The sequence below is a fragment of the Bombus affinis genome, chromosome 10 (genome assembly GCF_024516045.1).
Source record: "Bombus affinis isolate iyBomAffi1 chromosome 10, iyBomAffi1.2, whole genome shotgun sequence".
In the NCBI taxonomy this organism is placed as follows: domain Eukaryota; kingdom Metazoa; phylum Arthropoda; class Insecta; order Hymenoptera; family Apidae; genus Bombus; species Bombus affinis.
Window position 1 is genome coordinate 1,442,237 of NC_066353.1, and position 17,536 is coordinate 1,459,772.

Below are 17,536 nucleotides of genomic sequence, written 5' to 3' on the forward strand. Positions count from 1 at the left end.
TATGCAAATTGAAAACGCATTCGGATAAGTTGCAAGCATCGATACGTAGTACAGTGTGTTCGTTCGTTCGGTCGGTCGGTCGGTCGCACGACTTGGCCAGCAGCGGCATGCAATACGCGCGGTACCAGCGTCGCTTTAAAAGTTAAGGATCAATCAGTCGCGGCTATTGTTTCGTGGCATTGTGCGACGAACACCGACTTGTTTATGGTCCCGAAACGATAGCGTGGAGAAACGATAATAATAATAGACGGGTGCACAGGGGAGTACGCAACAATAAAGCGGAGCGCGATCGCAATAGTAAGCTGTACGACGAACGAGTTCGAAGCCGCGAGTTGGCTTCAGAGTGAAAAACAAAAAAAAAAAAAAAAAAAATTTGTGAGCGAGAGAGAAAGGGTGCCACAGTGTGAAATATCCTCCCACGCGAAATTAGAATTTCGACGAACGACGACGCGCGGGAAAATACGGGAAGCTGGCCGGCTTTTGTACCGTGCGCTCTATAGTCGTAAAGCATATTCGAATTTTTCGCCCGCGCTTTCGTACTGCTACAATTTTTCCTTCGTTTTATCAGCAACGGTTCTCGATTCGTCGGATGATCATGTTTTAAGATAGTTTTACATACGTTTTACGCAGATTTTATTGAGTATGACCGAATGTGTATATATTTCAATTCCCCTATGTCCATTAACTTATTCGCTATATTCTTTTTCTTAACTAAAGCTGCTGCTCGATATTCAATCAAATTAACAAAGATTACACAGTTAAATTTGCAAATTGTTTTATACAAAATAATTCAAACTGAATTTTCTGCACAGTTCCTGTAAATGCCGAGTATACTGGTTATTGCTAATAGAAATCAAGGAGACTTAGTGCATCGTATCGTTACAATAATAATATATATTAGGTTGTCCGAAAAGTGCCTTTCTTTTACAGACACGTCTTTTATAACGATGCATCTTTATGCAAACATGAAACCTAATCTATCCAACGTTGTGATCTTTATCTTGATAGATCCATTATTTGCTTATAAAACGAAAGAAATTTTTCGGACGACCTAATACTAATAATATGTACATGTTCTTGGTGATATTTTATAGTAGTATTGACTTCGCATAACAATCTCAGCCTGTGAGAAAGGGACATTGCAAAATATGATATTTTTGATTGATCATCCATCCTATCCATGTATTGTTGACAACGATATCGTTAATAACGATACCTTGTAGTCGTCACACAAACAATCTGCAGCAATCAGCAAAACATTGATGCTGCTATCGAGGTACGTCGATTCTATACCGTTACCACTAAGCGCACTTCCATTAAAATACGCATAATAACACGAATATGTCGTTGTCGATCTGATGTCGTTTCCATGCATTGTGCTGTTAGATGGACGACGACCTTTATCGACCGAGATATACAATTACTCGAGGCAGGCGATCCTCTAATTATTTCGAGCGATGTAAATTGGAATGGCGGAGTTCCGCGGGATCGGCTCGTCGTTGACCCGAAAGCAGGCACGCCGATGTTTTAATCATTCCAGACGTGAGGGAAATAATTCATTCGCGTTGCTATTTACCGCGTTAATTATTAAAAGTGCATTATGACGGTGTGCCGTCGCACAGCCTCTGACGTCGCGCGCATACCCGCCGGAATAAGTAGATCGCAATTAATAAAGTAATTAATCATGGGATAATTGAACGAATTAAAGCCGGATAAACGAGTCGCGAGTACTTGTACGCGTGCCACGGTACCGTGCGCCATAATTTCAATCGCGTTCCTCCTTTGTTTACCCGGCGAACAAAATAGGAGACGTGAAATATGGACGTAGATCGACAGACAGGTACTGACCTGTAAGGCATTATATACAGTGACTAGAAAAATTATCTATGCATGGTCGTATTTGTTATTGCATCTAGATATTAATTAACTAAATCCAAATGTATTAATGTATTAATGTATGTTTCATACCATTTAGTATACTATTATGCTTACGACATTTAGTACCTAATACTTATGACTTACTGATCTTAGTAAAGACTACCTTTGATAATATGAAAACGAAACGCAGAATAATGGAATGCGGAAATATTTTTTATAACCACGATATTATAGTATCGTGTACGAGGGGCCTGGGGGTGTCGGGCGAATTATAAACAAGCGGTTGTGGAGAATGTGCGTGGTGAGGCTAACACAAGGGGTTGTTAAGGAACGATAAACGAATTAACAGTTATTGTGAGTTGAGAAGTCAGAGAGTGCGAATTGCGTTGTCGAAAGAGTGTTGCTAGCGTTGTCGAGAGAGGATTGGGTCCGTGGTGACGAGAGTTGCAAATTAATTATCTAATTGTCTTAATTATAATACGTTATTGTGATTAGTTCACGTTAAACAACCATCGTTTTCTATTTAATCAACATCTGTTTAATCCATTTATTGTTAATAAACTAATTGTAGTAAAGATCCTAGAATTTTATTTGTATTCAAATTTAGAACGGTTTATGTAAGTTGTTTCATCATCTTTCTTGGTCTTTGTATAACGAAGATAAGGAATTGTTGAATAATCGAGGAACTTTCTGTAAGAAGATCTCATAAGGCAAAATGGCAAATCGAATAGATTTATTGAAAGTTTCGGTTCTGAGTTTTTAATGTTATATTTTATATAATGCATAATGTATTCAAAGATTTCCTCGTAAAAGTGTTCAAATACTTTTGTGAGCTACCGTAGGTATATATTTTTCGTACTGTCTTAAGACTAGCTTATATCACTATAGTATAAATTAGTTGCTCAAGATCCGCATATTTTATAATAATAATGTAAAACGCCGAAGAAAGATTTGTTCGTATTTTTAATACCAGAACACGATCTGGAACGAATATTCTACATTCACATAGTAGAATCTACAGCGATGTTACAATCAAGCAAAGAGGTTGTAGATAGATTCCAGGAATGACTGGAAAGTGGAAGTAAATCGAGTTTCAACCGTAGAACAAATAGAAATAACACGAACCTGGAGGTGGATCGAGCCACTGTTCAGCAGAAACAGTAAGACTTTCCATCCTCGTTGCTTCCCTTCTTCTAGCGCTTGCTCTCGCTTCGATGGAAGATGACGCGACGATGACGAAAGTCATTAGCTCTACGTCGGCTTTCAATTAATCGTCCTGGCCGATTGCAAGTTTCGATTAACCGATTACCATCGACAAAGTACAAACGGAGAGCTTAATTGGATGTTCGATCGTTTTCGACCGAAGGAACGAGGATAGCCAAGTGTAGCTCGCATCCAGACGCGAAAACGAATTCTCGAACGTTATGCAAACAAACGTGTGTGAGCTTGCGCTAAGAGTATAAAAGCAGCCGGACAGCAATTAAAATTGGAACTTAATGAGTTCCCTACGAGTTGCATACGAAAATGAAGACGATGCGGCTTCTCTTTCATCAACGCGAGAAAGACGAGATCTTTTCAAGACACAGTCAGCGGTCGTGTTAATCGCGTGGCATTTCCTTCGTCCGTTATTTTACTATTATTTCCTTCGAGCGGGTAGAAACGAGCGTATCAACGAAGAAAATCTTCATCCGAGAGAGAAAAGAAAGACGAAAGAAAAGAAAAAGAAGTCGAGGGGAAGAGGAAGTGGTAGAAAGTGGAAAGAAGGGGAGTCTGACCGGTAAACGGAGTAATCATTTTATCCCGCTTTAAGGGAAGCACTTGAAAGTGTCGTATAATTTTTCCGGAGCACGCGCCGCGCTATTTATGCGCGTAACTCGTGTTTTCCGCAGCCGCAACTGTACTCTCTCCCGAGTTTTAGCGTAATCGCTGAAGCTATGCCGTTTCACGGATGAATATAAATAGACGCGTGTGCCACTAGACACGGCCCGTTCCAGCCACTAAGAGATTCGACTCCTAGTTTTCATTCTGGACGCGACTCGCCAACAGTTTCGCGTGGACACGCGCGCGTTGAATTCGCGAACGAGTCTCGCGCCGATCGTTTCAGGTAAATCGAAAGTGTTTGAAGCTGCGAGTCCTCCAGATACGCTGCGAATACACGTTGATCGTGCGCTTGTTTTCGGTAGAACGTCGGTCGAGTGAACTGTGCAGCATGGCAAAAAGAGGCTGCTTAGCAATTGGATTAGGTAAAAGCTGGTGGACGACGACGTTCCACGAAACACGCATTCATTGCCGATGGAAGAATGCTGTTCCACTTGATTGAAGAATCGAGAGCTGATTCGTGTGGAGATACATGCGAATCATAGACCTCACGCTCTATCCTAAATGAATTTTCATGATGGTCTTTTTCCTTCGCCTGAGAAGTTTTGTTGTACATATTGTTCCATCTAGTTATCGTCCAGTGATGTTTACGAAGTTTGCCTGCGACTATCATTTTTATCCCAGAAATATAGATTTATAAAGTACGAACCGATATAATGGGAATTCGCATAAATTTTAAGAAAATCGAGATCGTTCTCTAATTCGGACTAAGCTACAATAGAAATATATCATTTATCCATAGTCTATTGTACATGGAAGGTTCAAACGACGACTAGAAACAAAAGCAATAGGAGGAATACATTTGCTCATTGATGTTAATTAGACGAGACGTTATGGAATCTGTGGTTTGGAGCGGTACTAAAAGACGCGATACGTATCAAGAGATATGTGCAACGAAATATGGTGGTCCACAGAGAACGGCACTCGTGGTTGGCCAGCGATAAGTGACGTTACGCGGCCCATGGGAGGGGCAAAGAGGCTGAAAGTAATAAAAATAAGTAATTACTCGGAGTAATCGGCCACCATTCCGGATTCCCGAGGACCGTGGTCGTTCAATTAGCTGAAAGTGTTCTTTCACTTCCACGGTTACCGCGGCAACCATTGTCCGGGACCTTCAGGAATTCATAGTTGAAACACAGGGACGGGCGGACCGATCCCCGAAATGCTCGCAGTTTCGTTGGTTTTTCACGATTTCTCACGTGACAACCTCGATCTCTGTATATCTGATCCTATAACGACGTAACACGTAATCAAGATAGCCGTGTTGCAAGCACAAAGTAAGCAGATGAACGATCGCTACGAGTTTACTACAACGTACTTCGGCCGAGATAAACCTATTGCAGATTGTAATACGCAAAAAAGTGGACTTAATAACGCTGACCAAGAACGGTGAATGGCAAACGAACCATCCTCGTCGTCATCGTCGTTCTCGTCCTCCACCTCTGCCTCCTCATCGTCGTCGTCGTCGTCGTCGTCATCGTCCTCTCGTCGTCGTGAAACACGAACACAGAGTGAGACCCAAGGTAGGTGGGGGGAAGGCAGAGAGGCGGAGCGTAATAAAAATAAGTAATTACTGCGAGTAATCCTCCCCCTCCGTCGCTGGCCTCCTCATCTTGCCGCCACCCCTCTCGTTCTCTACGAGAGTCGTTCAATTAACGGGAATACTGTTGTCTTCCCTCACTACGTTTCCCTTCCATTCCCCCTCCGACAGCCGGAACCCCATCCCACGCCCAGCGTCCGCGAAACCCGCGAAATGTTTCACTCGTAAAGTCGCGTGGAGTGCGGACTGCGCTCTCTGTACATCGGGGTAGGGCGAAAGAGGGGAGATATCGATGCCCCTCCTTCACTCACGCCCCTGACGTCCATCTATCCTTCCCCCACCGCGCTCACCCCGTTCCCCTAGCATCGTGCGCCATCCCTCTCGCGCTTCTCTCTTCCTCGTCCCCACCACGCTGCGTTCCTATCCCCACCGCGCGCCCACCGCGGCGCTCCCCGCTCCCCCCACCAGTCACCCCGCCATCCCCTCAGTTGCAGCCTATCCGCTCGGGCGCCAGGCGCGCTCACTCTGGCCCTCTGCACGGCCCGAGCCGGAGTGGGGGAAACCTCGAAAGCCCCACTCGCTCGTCCGCCGTCGTGCTGTACGGTTCGTGTCGTAGCTCGTACATGTTCTACGTGTCGCGCGGTGTGCTTTCGCGTCCGACTCGATCTTCACACACCGGTCCCATATCTCATGTTTGACAGCGGTGTATTTCGCGATTCGAGCGAACAGTTACGCGAGATTCACTGCGTCTTCTCGTCTATCGGCCGATATCGCGAATCAAGTCGCGGCTGCATCGTGTTACCTCGTCGAGTTCCGATTTTCTCCTACCGAGGAACAAGCGGAGAACTGATACGGAACACCGCAACACAACTGTGCTCGCTGTATCCACGCTAATCACCTGGACTACGTATCTTGGATGATCGGGAAGATACTGTCGTTCGTAGAAGGGAGCATCGTCGTCGATGATCGAGTGGACTGAACTACAGCCGGGAGAGGTGCATCGTGGTCGGTGCGTTACGAGAGTCGTTAGGTGCGGGATTCGCGATACGAAGCGAAGCTTAAGATCAATAGTCGAGCGTGCAAGACGCGGGCTTTCGAACGAAAGCTTCGTTTTCTGGATTCCAAGGTTTTCGACAGAGTGACAGGTCATACTCGTTGCAGGCACCGTGACACTGGGAAGGATCCGCAGGACCGGTGCGTTGACACCTGCCCGTAGCTCCATACGGACCTCTCATAGTTCGTAGTTTCCACGAATGCCGTACCGTTTCGTATAATCTTTCTGTGAACCATCAGATCGACCAACAATAACAAGCATCGTGTTCACACGACGAAAAAAAATATAATAATAATCGTGTCGTTAGACGAGTGTCGTTCGTCGATCTACTACATTGTGCAAAAAGTGTATTTGTTTGTTGTCTGTTCGGCGGCCAGCGGCTCGAGGGAATATTACCGTCGACCAAGAACACAGCCTACGCATGCCGTGGATCGAGGTAAGATATTCCCGTACCTTTGCCACGGACAATTAAAATTCACGTAAGTCCGTCAGGCTCTGTATCTACTTTGATCCTCGCGCGTCTTATCGTGATCGCCTGCTATCTGTCGAGAAAATCGATATCGTAGATCGCAGATAACGCTCGAAAGCCCTTGTATTCGACAAATTCGAGTGAAGCACTACATCTGTTTAATTGAATCTCACTGCACGATTTACAATCGTTCAGGTGTCTTGTCAAATATATCGAGGCTGTAGGTGTCAGGTGAGCGTAGTCCTCGCGAGCTTGCTGTCTGATTGTGAGTTTAGGTCTGACTCGCGGTGGCTCACGTCACGTTTTCCATCGTACGTAAAACATATCGGAAAGCGAATTCTTAGTACAAAAGCTTGCTTAAACGCTATATAATATTTTACCAATGAGTCGCGAGGGTATCGTGCCAACTGGTGGGCACGGGAAGACTGAGAGAAGAAATTTCCGTGTAAGGTCTCGAGGCTGGCTGGGGCACGCAGGCGCGTCCGTTGCCACGTGGTCGAATGCTGATCCGCGCTAGTCGAGGTGTTAACCTTTTTCGAAAATCGACGGGATCAGCCGCCGGCTGCGGCGGTGGCGGCGGCTGGTGTGGCGGTTGCGATGGCGGTGGCGGTGGCGGTGGCGGCCACGGCCTAGCCTGCCGCGGGGAGGGTGTGCACACGCTTGGCAAAACAAGTAGTTAGTTACGTGAGCGCTGGCAGGCCGCCAAACGAGCCTCGAACTTTGAAATTGCGTTCGAGGCTTTCTTTCGCCGCGGCGATTATATGCGCGTCGGAGATAGGACAATGAACGACAGAGCAAGAGAGAAAGAAAGCGAAGGGAGAAGGAAGAGGAAGAAAGAGGGACGCTTATATTCGAGATTTCTACGCTGCAATTCGTCCAACCTAACCTCTTACTAGGTTGGCCGTGTATGGCACCAGGGGTGTCCTACCCTAAAGTTCGCCCTTGTTTTCTCTCTCTATCTATCTTCTTTTCTGTAATTCACGCGGCTATCGCCGGTGTATCTCCTTTCTGGCGCGGCCAATTAGTTTGCCGCCGCTATCGCGCCTGCTGGCGAACAGATAGCATCGGCTAAAATGTAATTGGCTCCTTATCGAGCGTGGCGAGCTTACGATTTCTGGACTGGCCAGCAGTCCAGATCCTTTTCGCCACACACGTAGCGCACGAACCGATTCGATCGTTTCTCCGTGGTTGTCGGCGTTTTTTCGGGGCGTCGCTCAACCATTTACAGCGAAGCCTCGTGCTCCAGCTAAATCGCCAGAAAATTCGCACGGGGCCTCTGTTTGTCAGCGAAGTCTCGAAATTGCTTCTATCTGGCGCGCCATTAATCTCTGGAAAGTAACACGGAAAGCAAAGGAGAGAGAATACGCGTTGACCAAGAAGTTAAACTGTAGAAAGAATCGTTGCTTTATCGAGACTCGGGACCGGTTAATGCGCCCGACCTTTATTTTTCGCGTTCCTCCGCGTCATTTGTATTCTCGTTTCAACGATCGCGCTGGCCTGGCATCTATGCGAAATATAGGACGGACGAGGTATTTTCGAGGTAAGGAAAGACGAAAGAAGGTTCCGTGTAGAAAATCAGCTGAATCGAATTGAAGAAAAATTGACTTTTGCTTTGTAACACCGATTGTAACCATGTTGTTACTACGTTCTAAAATCATCGTTTGTAGGATACGTTACGAAGGATTATTCGCTACATAGTGTGCTACTCATTATAATAAACGGAACGAAGATGCGTCAAAAAGTACATCCTCGTTTCGGGACTATGGTACATTTTCTTTCTTTGAAATCAACTTTGATAGACAATTTAAATAAAGAATAAGAATTAAATAAAGATAAGGAATTTAAGGCGAAGATCGATTTCCACTGCCACTCGAATATTACATCCATTAGAAAATGTATTTTGAAAGAAAGATTGTTTCGTTATTACAAATGTAGGTATATCGTAGCTAGCTTGGTAATAACTATATCTGAAAATGATTCGGTGCAACTAATCGAGAAAGAGTATTTTAGACGAGTTGCCATTATCGCGACGTACATACTATCGATAACATAATTTACTCTGGCGTAAATGCAAGACGGTTATAAAGTATTTCTACGCTTATAATATCATCGTGGATGTTATTTCGGGTTTGCCAACTGCGAGTTGTTTCGTGCTACAGTTCGTGCACAAATTTAGGGCAATTCGACTGTCGTAAATAGAGAATTATTGAAGCTATTTGCGATAATGAAATCGAACTTTAACTATTACGTTAATCCATATAACGCAGTGGTTTAATAAATAAAGTTATCAAATGATTTAGGAGACTACGTGATTGTAGTTGAACGTCTGTAGAGTTTAAAAACTGAATATAAAGTGAATAGAATTTATCGACCCAGCGTGATTCGTTCTCAAAATTTCCAATTAAATGTTATTATACCGACATTCCTTCGTACTGTTGCTAATAAATTCAATTAACCGTGTCTGTATATGACAATCATTGTTCCAAAAAGTATAACAGGTTCTCTCGTTATTATTCAAAAATGGGTTGAACGGTCCGATCGGGAGAACAGGATTCAGGCAGGAACCGGGCTGCGAAAAAACAACTTTAGGATCTGTTTCCGTCCGTTCAAGCCAGAACGATCGTGAACGTGCAAAAACTCGGATCTGCCGACTCATTGTTCCCCGTAGCGTGTTCGTTAATTGGAAAGTTTGACACCTGAATGAGATCGTAAAAATGTACCGTGCGGAATTGGGGAGGTCGGGGGAAAAGGCGCGAAAATAGTCGTCAGGCAGGCAGGTAGGCAGGAGAGAGCATCGTAAAATAATAAATTTGGGTCCTTGACCACCCTGGAACCCATAACCAGCCCCCTACAACCTGTCAAACGGTCGACCCAAATACTTTGGGCACATGAATAGTTTCAGGTACCTGCTGCACCCCAAAAACGAGGGCTATTGTCCTTCAACATCTTTCGTTTTTCTTTCGTTAGAGAAATATCGATAGTACTCCGTGTTTAGTTATAGCTGAGATTTTAGATTTTGTGCGTTGTTTTCATCTTTATCGAATATTCGTCAAAAATATCTCCGAGAGACTACTCGTATGTTTATAAGAATATTTGAATATTTAATATGTAACGTTATTAATACTTTTGTATTTAATGGTCCAATGTCTAAAATTCTCGCATAGATATAAGTTTTGACGTAACGATGTTCGAAATACAATTTTGTAACATCTTCTGTATTTAAAAGACTGTTAAAAAACATATAAAAATATCTACTAGGTTGCACGTTAATAATTTATTACGTATGTGCAGTAAAATTTTCAAAATTTGTAATTTACTATCGAAACGAATTGTCATGGAATGGAGTAGCTGCTTGCTACAACGGCCAGTAGCTTTTTTATTTTAGTCGCGCAACGATTCGATTTCGTAGCGCATCTGCCGCGTGGTGGGACGAGTTCGCGTCAAATGAAATTCAACAAAGGATCCAATTAAGTTCAATTAGAAACGTATCGCGCGACGTAGAACAGCTGTCACGCAAGATAAGCTGCAGCCTCGCGCCGCGTCAGATTAGGCTCGATTATCACCGCGATTCGATAATGTGTGAAAAGCTTGGTACATTTAAATGTCGCGTTTAAAACGACACAAAAGAAAGATACAATAAAACAATATCTATGTATCTGGTACGGAACATAGAAACGCAATAACCGTCCAGTTCCACTGTCTCTCGCACGCAAAGACTTCAAATTATCATCCATACAACGACGATGACGACGATGATCGTCAAATATCAATTTTCCAGACTCGATTTACAACGATCGACTTTTACAATTTTTAGCTCTGCGGGCTAGACATACTTTTTTTTTCAATAGCGTCTCAGCTGTCACGTTTCACCTTCGACTTATTATCCCGCATATAGTGCTGTCGCAGTATCTTTTCCTTTCTTTGTGCTCCTCTCTCCGAGACTGGACGCAGGCTAGAGCAGACGTCTTGTCGTACGAAAGTGGCAGTTTGCAATTAAACGACGATGTTATCGTAAAGGACCTGTAGGTCGGTTGAGTGTACATGGCAGCGAATTAAAATGTAAATACTTGATTAAAGTTAATCCCGGTCAGGTGAATAAACCTGCTGTGGCGGGAGACAGAGGAACAGGGGGCGAAGAAGAGAAAGATAGAAAGGTGGAGTGGTGGAGGAGCAGAGAGGGACGCGAGGGTTATGGAGGTTGGAAGGGAAAGGATGGGGGCCAGAAGAGTAGCGGCGAAGAGGGAGAGAAAGGGGGTGAAAAGCGCGAGAGAGCCGTCGGTCCTAAGGGGTGGTTTTTATTGCCGGTTTTTATTAGCTGAGTAGGTGTACTCCATTCTGCCTTCTACCCCTTTCCATGCCACCCCTCTCTTCTGCTCTCCTCCTATCCGTGTCTATAACCCGTGCCCCCCTCTACCCTCGTGTCCTCTTCGCGTGGAAACGGGCTGCGTGCTTTGGGGTGCGAGGGGCGAGGAGTGAAGGGTTGATTAAAACTAACGTTGCGCCAAGAATTACCCCGTGAGATTGAAAATTAAATTAATATACAAAACCCCCTTCTGGCCAACCGGGGCTAATTAGTTATATGATAGTGATTAAAAGTTAAGTGTATGTCTTCGGGATCGGTTCGTTGCGACGTGAATAGAAAAGCGACAGGAGTAATCGATTCGCGTTTGTAATATTGAAATTGGGTTCCGTTGAAATTGCACGGTGTTGGGAAGAGTTGAGAATCGTCTGGTTTATGTTCGTCGCAGGTCGTTCGGTAGCGCGATGTAATTCTTCGTATACGATAGTGAACTTGTTTTTATCGTTTCCAACCCCTCTACCGTCGTAATATATTCTCCACCTTCGAGATTACTATTTCTTTTTCCTTTTTCTTCTTTTTTATCTGAAGTTGTATTTCGTTAAGATTCAATTAATTACGCTGGCGAGATGCAAAACGAAACGAGTTTAGAGTTGAAGCGAGGCAACTCTACGCTTTGAGAGTTAAATCAGTGACTTGCAAGACAATCTTTTTTCTTCCGTACTCTTCCGAAGATTTTTTAAGTTTTATCTGTAAAGGCGGTTCCCTTTAAGAGAAGAAAGACGAGTGGTGATTGCGACATCACGATAGTTTCTATTTGGAAATTTTATTCGGCTTTGTTCAGAGATTATTATTATTAAGAGATTTCAGGCAAATACACACGAAGCATTTGTGAAAATTAATTTTCCTCGCTTCTATTAGAAGTCGCTGGTATTCTTTATAACGTAAATACAATAGTTCAAGGTTCACGATATTAAACGTCTAACAAGGCCACTGCAATGGAAACCGATCCAATCGAGTAACAGATCCGGCAATCGTGAAACACGGGCAAACAGTAACGAATCCGCTGCTCGATATACGTTATTGGAAGCGTCGTAATTAGGAAATAGCTGAAGTACCCGTAAATTTTCATTACAGGGACAAAGAGAGTGCGTGGGATCGCGGTCGCAAAATGAATTCGCGAAACACGTGAAATGCAACGTCGCTGGACGCTGAATAGTTTTCTCAAGGTATTTTCAATATATGTTTTGTTGACATTAAGCCAATTGAATGTTTCACGGAGGAATGAGTGATAAATGAAATTCCTTGGCGGATTTAATAATCGCTAATGAAAAATTTATTCGCTATAGACCGTCGAGCAGTGTAAGGGGGAATGGAACGATTTCTCTTAACGAAATTAATCCAGGTAGCAGAATAAATAGTTTCAACGTCGAAAAGGTCGATCCTCACGAGAGACAAGCTCGCTATGAAACACGTTTTATCGGCTTTTAGCGAACAAATTCTCTCATCTTAATTTGAAAAGTAAAGATTTTTCAATGAAAATTACGTATCACTGTCTTGTTTATGCACCACTTTTATTCTTCCAGGATAAAGATAGAATTTATCAGGTATATCCTGATATAGCTGAAAAGTCGTAACGCGAAGGCGGAGAAATTCGGTCCTTAACAATCCAATTATCCGACGATATTTTTCCTTTCGAACCGTTCCGTGTCGGTCCCTCGAAACCCTCCCAATCCGTCTGTTCGTTCATTTCGATAATTAAAACGAAATTTCGCTCTCGGATACAGATTTAACGAATCGAACTTACGGCGGGCGCAAATGAATTGCTTCGTTTAGCGCGACTCGCCGACCGTGACAGAAATATAATTTTCAATCTGTGCGCGCGTGTACGCGCTAAGTCAGGCCAGGAGTGTGGATAGAGATCGATTCGCGAAGAATTTTGTTAGGAGAAAAAAAGAAAAGTAAGAGTAAAGCGAAGAGTAGGAGGAAAAAATAACGAAACCTTTTAATGGCGTTAAGTGCGATTCGAACAAATAATCGAGCCAGTATTTCGCATTCGGAGTTTCATTATTTTTAATGAATATCCATTATTTTTAATGAATCGTCGAGAAGAGACGTTTTGGAAAACGTCGACGCCGAGGAACGTTCGATAATGGACGATGTCGACGTTCCTCCTATTTGTATAGACTGTTTTATCTAACAACGTTTATCTATTACCTCGCCACCGAATAAATCCTCCTTCGCGATGATAGTAATATCCGTCATATTTTAATTACTAGTCTGTTGATCACGATAGCATTTATCTTAAATTCAATATTGATAAAGAAATAAATGGCGAAAGTTGGTGGCTAATTCCGATTCACAGATAATTTCCAAAGTGGACGTTGTTATGTAAAGAGAAAATATCGATTTTTTATAAGAAAATTTATTTCATTCTCAAATCTACTCTATCCTAGCGTGTGATTTTCGAGTTTGTATATCTCAGTTTTATTCTCACTTAACAAACGAAACGGCAGTTTTAACGTTCTATGAAGATATTTGACATGAAATTGAAACGAAAAATCATGCACACCAATATTAGATTTGTTCTCATACTTTGCAGCTTTAGAACATATTTTTTATATTATAATGACCAACAGAATGCGACCAACGAGTTAAGAAACGTCGTGTTCATAGTTTCTTGTGTAACTGCCTTTTCTAATTTTAAACTCGACAACTTAACCCTCTCGTTAGTCAACCAGGGTCGAACCTTGACTGACTAACTGCTCGATAATACCGAAGAGTAACCTCTGCAAACAACAAATCGTCGATCTTCGCGCAACTTTGAAATAACGATAAAACAAAAGGATGGTTCCCTATCAAAAGCACGAAGAAGAAGAATATTGGTTTTTTCCCAGGGGGGAAGCTTAAACCCTTCCACGGAGTTCACGCACTCGGATGCTCGCACAGTTTCCTTTGGTCGGTTACGTAATACAGCTAGAGCCTGGACGATTGAAAATCTCGCTTTGAAATAAGATATCCGGAGCCTGTGTGTCTATGCTGGGGGGTAGGTGGTGCAGTTACTCGAACGCGTTTTCAATCTCATAAAGGCGTCCCGCCGTCGATTATTCCCGTTCGATACTTGGCAGAAATTTTTAAGTATATTAGGAATACACTGGCGGCCGGGCTGAATTATTCGAATGCTTTCAAGAAATTGCAGGATGCATTAGCTTACATTACGCCGCTTCCATTACATTATGAATATTACTCTGCCGTATATTGATGAGGAGAGTGGATCCGGCGGGCGGCGGAGAGCGGCCGCGCGCGCCCGACGCGACGGGGGCTTTTATTATTTCTTGCGTTTCAGACGCGCCATTTACGAATTACCACGTTAATAGGGGCGCGACGCGAGATTTATCGGATTGGTCGGAGCGCGGCTGGGTTCGCGAGACGACGCGTGTCGCGTCGTTTCCAATTAGCTTGAAAGAACGGAGGGAAGAAAAGGAGCGCGAACGAAGGTGATGGAAGTAGGAATACTCGATGGGTAATACGACCATAAAAGTGTCACGATCGGGAAATTATTTTCGAAGCTTTCCAATTCAGCCTGACAGATAATAATTGATCGAAGCCTGACGCGGAAAAAAAGAAAAAGGAGCTGAGCATTAGCGATCTTGGGGCAACTCTTCTGGCTGCTCTGCTCGTTTGTATAATGCCGAGAAGAATATTTCAAGTGCGGAGAGAAAACCTGTCCCGATTTAGGAGGCAATTTTAAAGAAGCGTGTATCGGTTCTGTGAAGTCTATGTTCGCGTTACTTTCACACTCGTTCGAACGCACCAACAACTACCATCTCTCGTTGTTTCTCTATCTGACACGAGCCACTGGTACACTCTCCTCCCTTTTCTCCGGGACGCCTTGGAGCATTAGCTCGAATACATCCATGAATATTATCCCGTACTTTGGCGAGAGCTGAGAAGGGTGTCTGGAGACGTGGAGAAGGGGAAGGGAGGCTGGTGAGGGGTCGGATGGTATATAAGGTATAAGGTAGTCCATTAGCGTTAATATTATAAACGTTAGCTGCCCTCTGGCCATCCCCGTAACATACTCACGTGCGCCTGCGCTTTCTCTCTGTCTATTATGCATCTTCCTTTCTCTCTCTTTCGCGCACCACCACCCTCTACGTTCTCTTCCTTTCTCCTCTCCATTTCAACGACCGTCCCCTCATACTTTTCATCTCTCTCTTGCTTCTTCTCTTTCCTTCTTTCTCTTTCTCATTTATTTTCTCGGTTGTTTCCTATCTTTCTCTCCTTCCTTTTCAATCCCTCTCTCGTCCCTGTTCTCTATCCGACCACGGACCTCGTCGAGTCTCTCTCGTCTTTACGTTCATCGTCGTACAAACAACACACGCTAATATACCTCTTGACTACACACGAAGAAAGAGAGAGCGCCGTATACACTGTGCTTCGTACACGGCGAACCTCTTACTTAGGTGTTCTGTTACCATACTTTATCCCGAAGCCACAGTCTATAGGGTGACCGGATTGAGATCCAACACCGGCCACCTATACGACAGGTGGCCTGTGCATCAGAATGAGTCGGTATACTACTCGATTAGGCTCGTCGCTGGATAATGCGCAGTGTATTTTCTATTTCGTCGATCGACTTCTCCAGCTAGCTAGCTAAACAAGCTAACGCGCAACGTTGACACAACTTCTCCGTCTTTTTCTCCGATTGTAACGAAGGCTTCCAGGAACTCTGACAAAGTGACTTCTTCAAATCGACGCGTTACAGGAAAGTGTTTATTTTGTCGCAATATCCGATGAACAAAAGTATGGTTAATGGTTGACGATACTTGTACAATTACGATCTCTCTAAATACTAGTAAATCTACGTACTGGTATAAATATTTATTCTTCTCTTCTGCAAGATTGTACAGACAAGTTACCAACAAAGTACATTGAGATAAGTTTACTGTTAGGTTAATCTGTCTTGTGAATCACCAGATTTGCTTACGGACAATTTTTAAGCATTCTTAATAATCTACGTTTGTGAACAGCCTATTTAATTCGTTATCAGTGGCCTGATAAATGATGAAACGTATCGTGCACATCGACAGCTTTACGAGGATTTTAATCATCAAAAGGATTCAATTCACCGAAAGGACAGTTTGTACAGCTTCTATTCTAATTGATTACCTTGTGTAGCTTTTTCTTCCTGAAAATTATTTTGTCGTTTGTTTTATTAGTTCTTCCTTGCTGGCTCGAATATACAATAATTCTGCTCTATCTAGCATATACTGGACCAAAAATACACAAAAGTTCTCGCATTCCTTCTGGATAAGTCGTGATAGGAGCTGAAGAAACACTCGAGTATAATTAACGGTATATTTGTTAACAATACTCGCTGTGTACACTTTACGTAGAGCTCGCGATTACACTTAGCGGTTCGCACTTCGAGTTACAACTCGACTTCTAGACGGTGTGTTACGATAGCGATTGAGCAGAGTGCGCAGTACAAGATAGGACAATGATTGCTCAAAATGCGTCGAGGAACTCTAATCAACGGTCAATTGCCTTTCCGTCACGATGATGTTACAGAGGAAAATTATGAAGAGGTATGTCTAAGGATCGGATTCGTCAAGGAAAGCCTTCGTTAGGAAAGTGAGGGAAATAGACGTCGTCTTTTTCTTTTTTTTTTTGGAAGTAGCTTACAATCAATTCTCATTGAGAATTATAAGTAAATTATTCTGGCGTGATACTATAACATGAATAATGAATGATTATCGTATGTTTGATTCTAGCTAAATCTAATGTTTAAATCTAGAGGGTAATGTCATTTTAGCCTGCGGATCTGATCCGTCGTGTCACGTAATTGAGTAACTAGTGGGTTTCAGTGGTTGTTAATTCTTATGTTATATCTATTATTGAATTTGGATATTTCTTTAACTGTAGGTATCCTAAGGTCGCGATGTATTGTTTCGTTGGTAACATACCAAGGTGCATCTATTAAGGATCTTAGAGTTTTTAGTTGAAATCGTTGAAGAATTTCTATGTTGGAATTACTCGCTGTTTCCCTTAGTTGGATCTCGTAGGTCCAAACAGGTTTTAATATGGCAAACGTCGTTGTTAATTGGTTAATCTCTAGGTCGGTGGTTGAGGAAAGATGCTAACCGCCCTCGAGAGAAAGTTGCTAGCGGGAAACATCGTACGTGAGAAAACCCAGATTTCCCGCATCTTTCCGTAGTAGATAATAAATTTAGGGAATAATAAGACAAAAAATATTTGTTGGTTTGAAGGACCTTAGCTAGAGTCCTTAGAAGGGTCCTTAGGCTAGTTGAAAGTATGCTATGAAAATGTTTCGCCATCTGGCAATCATCTTGTCCGAAGGATAGGGTCTTTGTGTAGCAAGCCACGGGACAGAAACTGTTGGAAGGCTTGCTGTCA

General features: G+C 43.2%; 1 protein-coding gene across 10 annotated transcripts in view; it reads left to right on the plus strand.

The window, feature by feature from the left end:
- Positions 1-17,536, plus strand: part of LOC126921379 (LIM domain transcription factor LMO4.1) — a 479,425-nt gene that overhangs the window by 298,836 nt on the left and 163,053 nt on the right. For 2 of the 10 annotated variants that reach the window (XM_050732923.1, XM_050732932.1), the window contains exon 1: positions 5,837-6,786. The exons of the other annotated variants lie outside the window; for them this stretch is intronic. The gene's annotated coding sequence lies outside the window, so the exon portion shown is untranslated. Of the gene's footprint in view, positions 1-5,836; positions 6,787-17,536 lie in introns of those variants that run through there. 10 annotated transcript variants of the gene reach the window in all.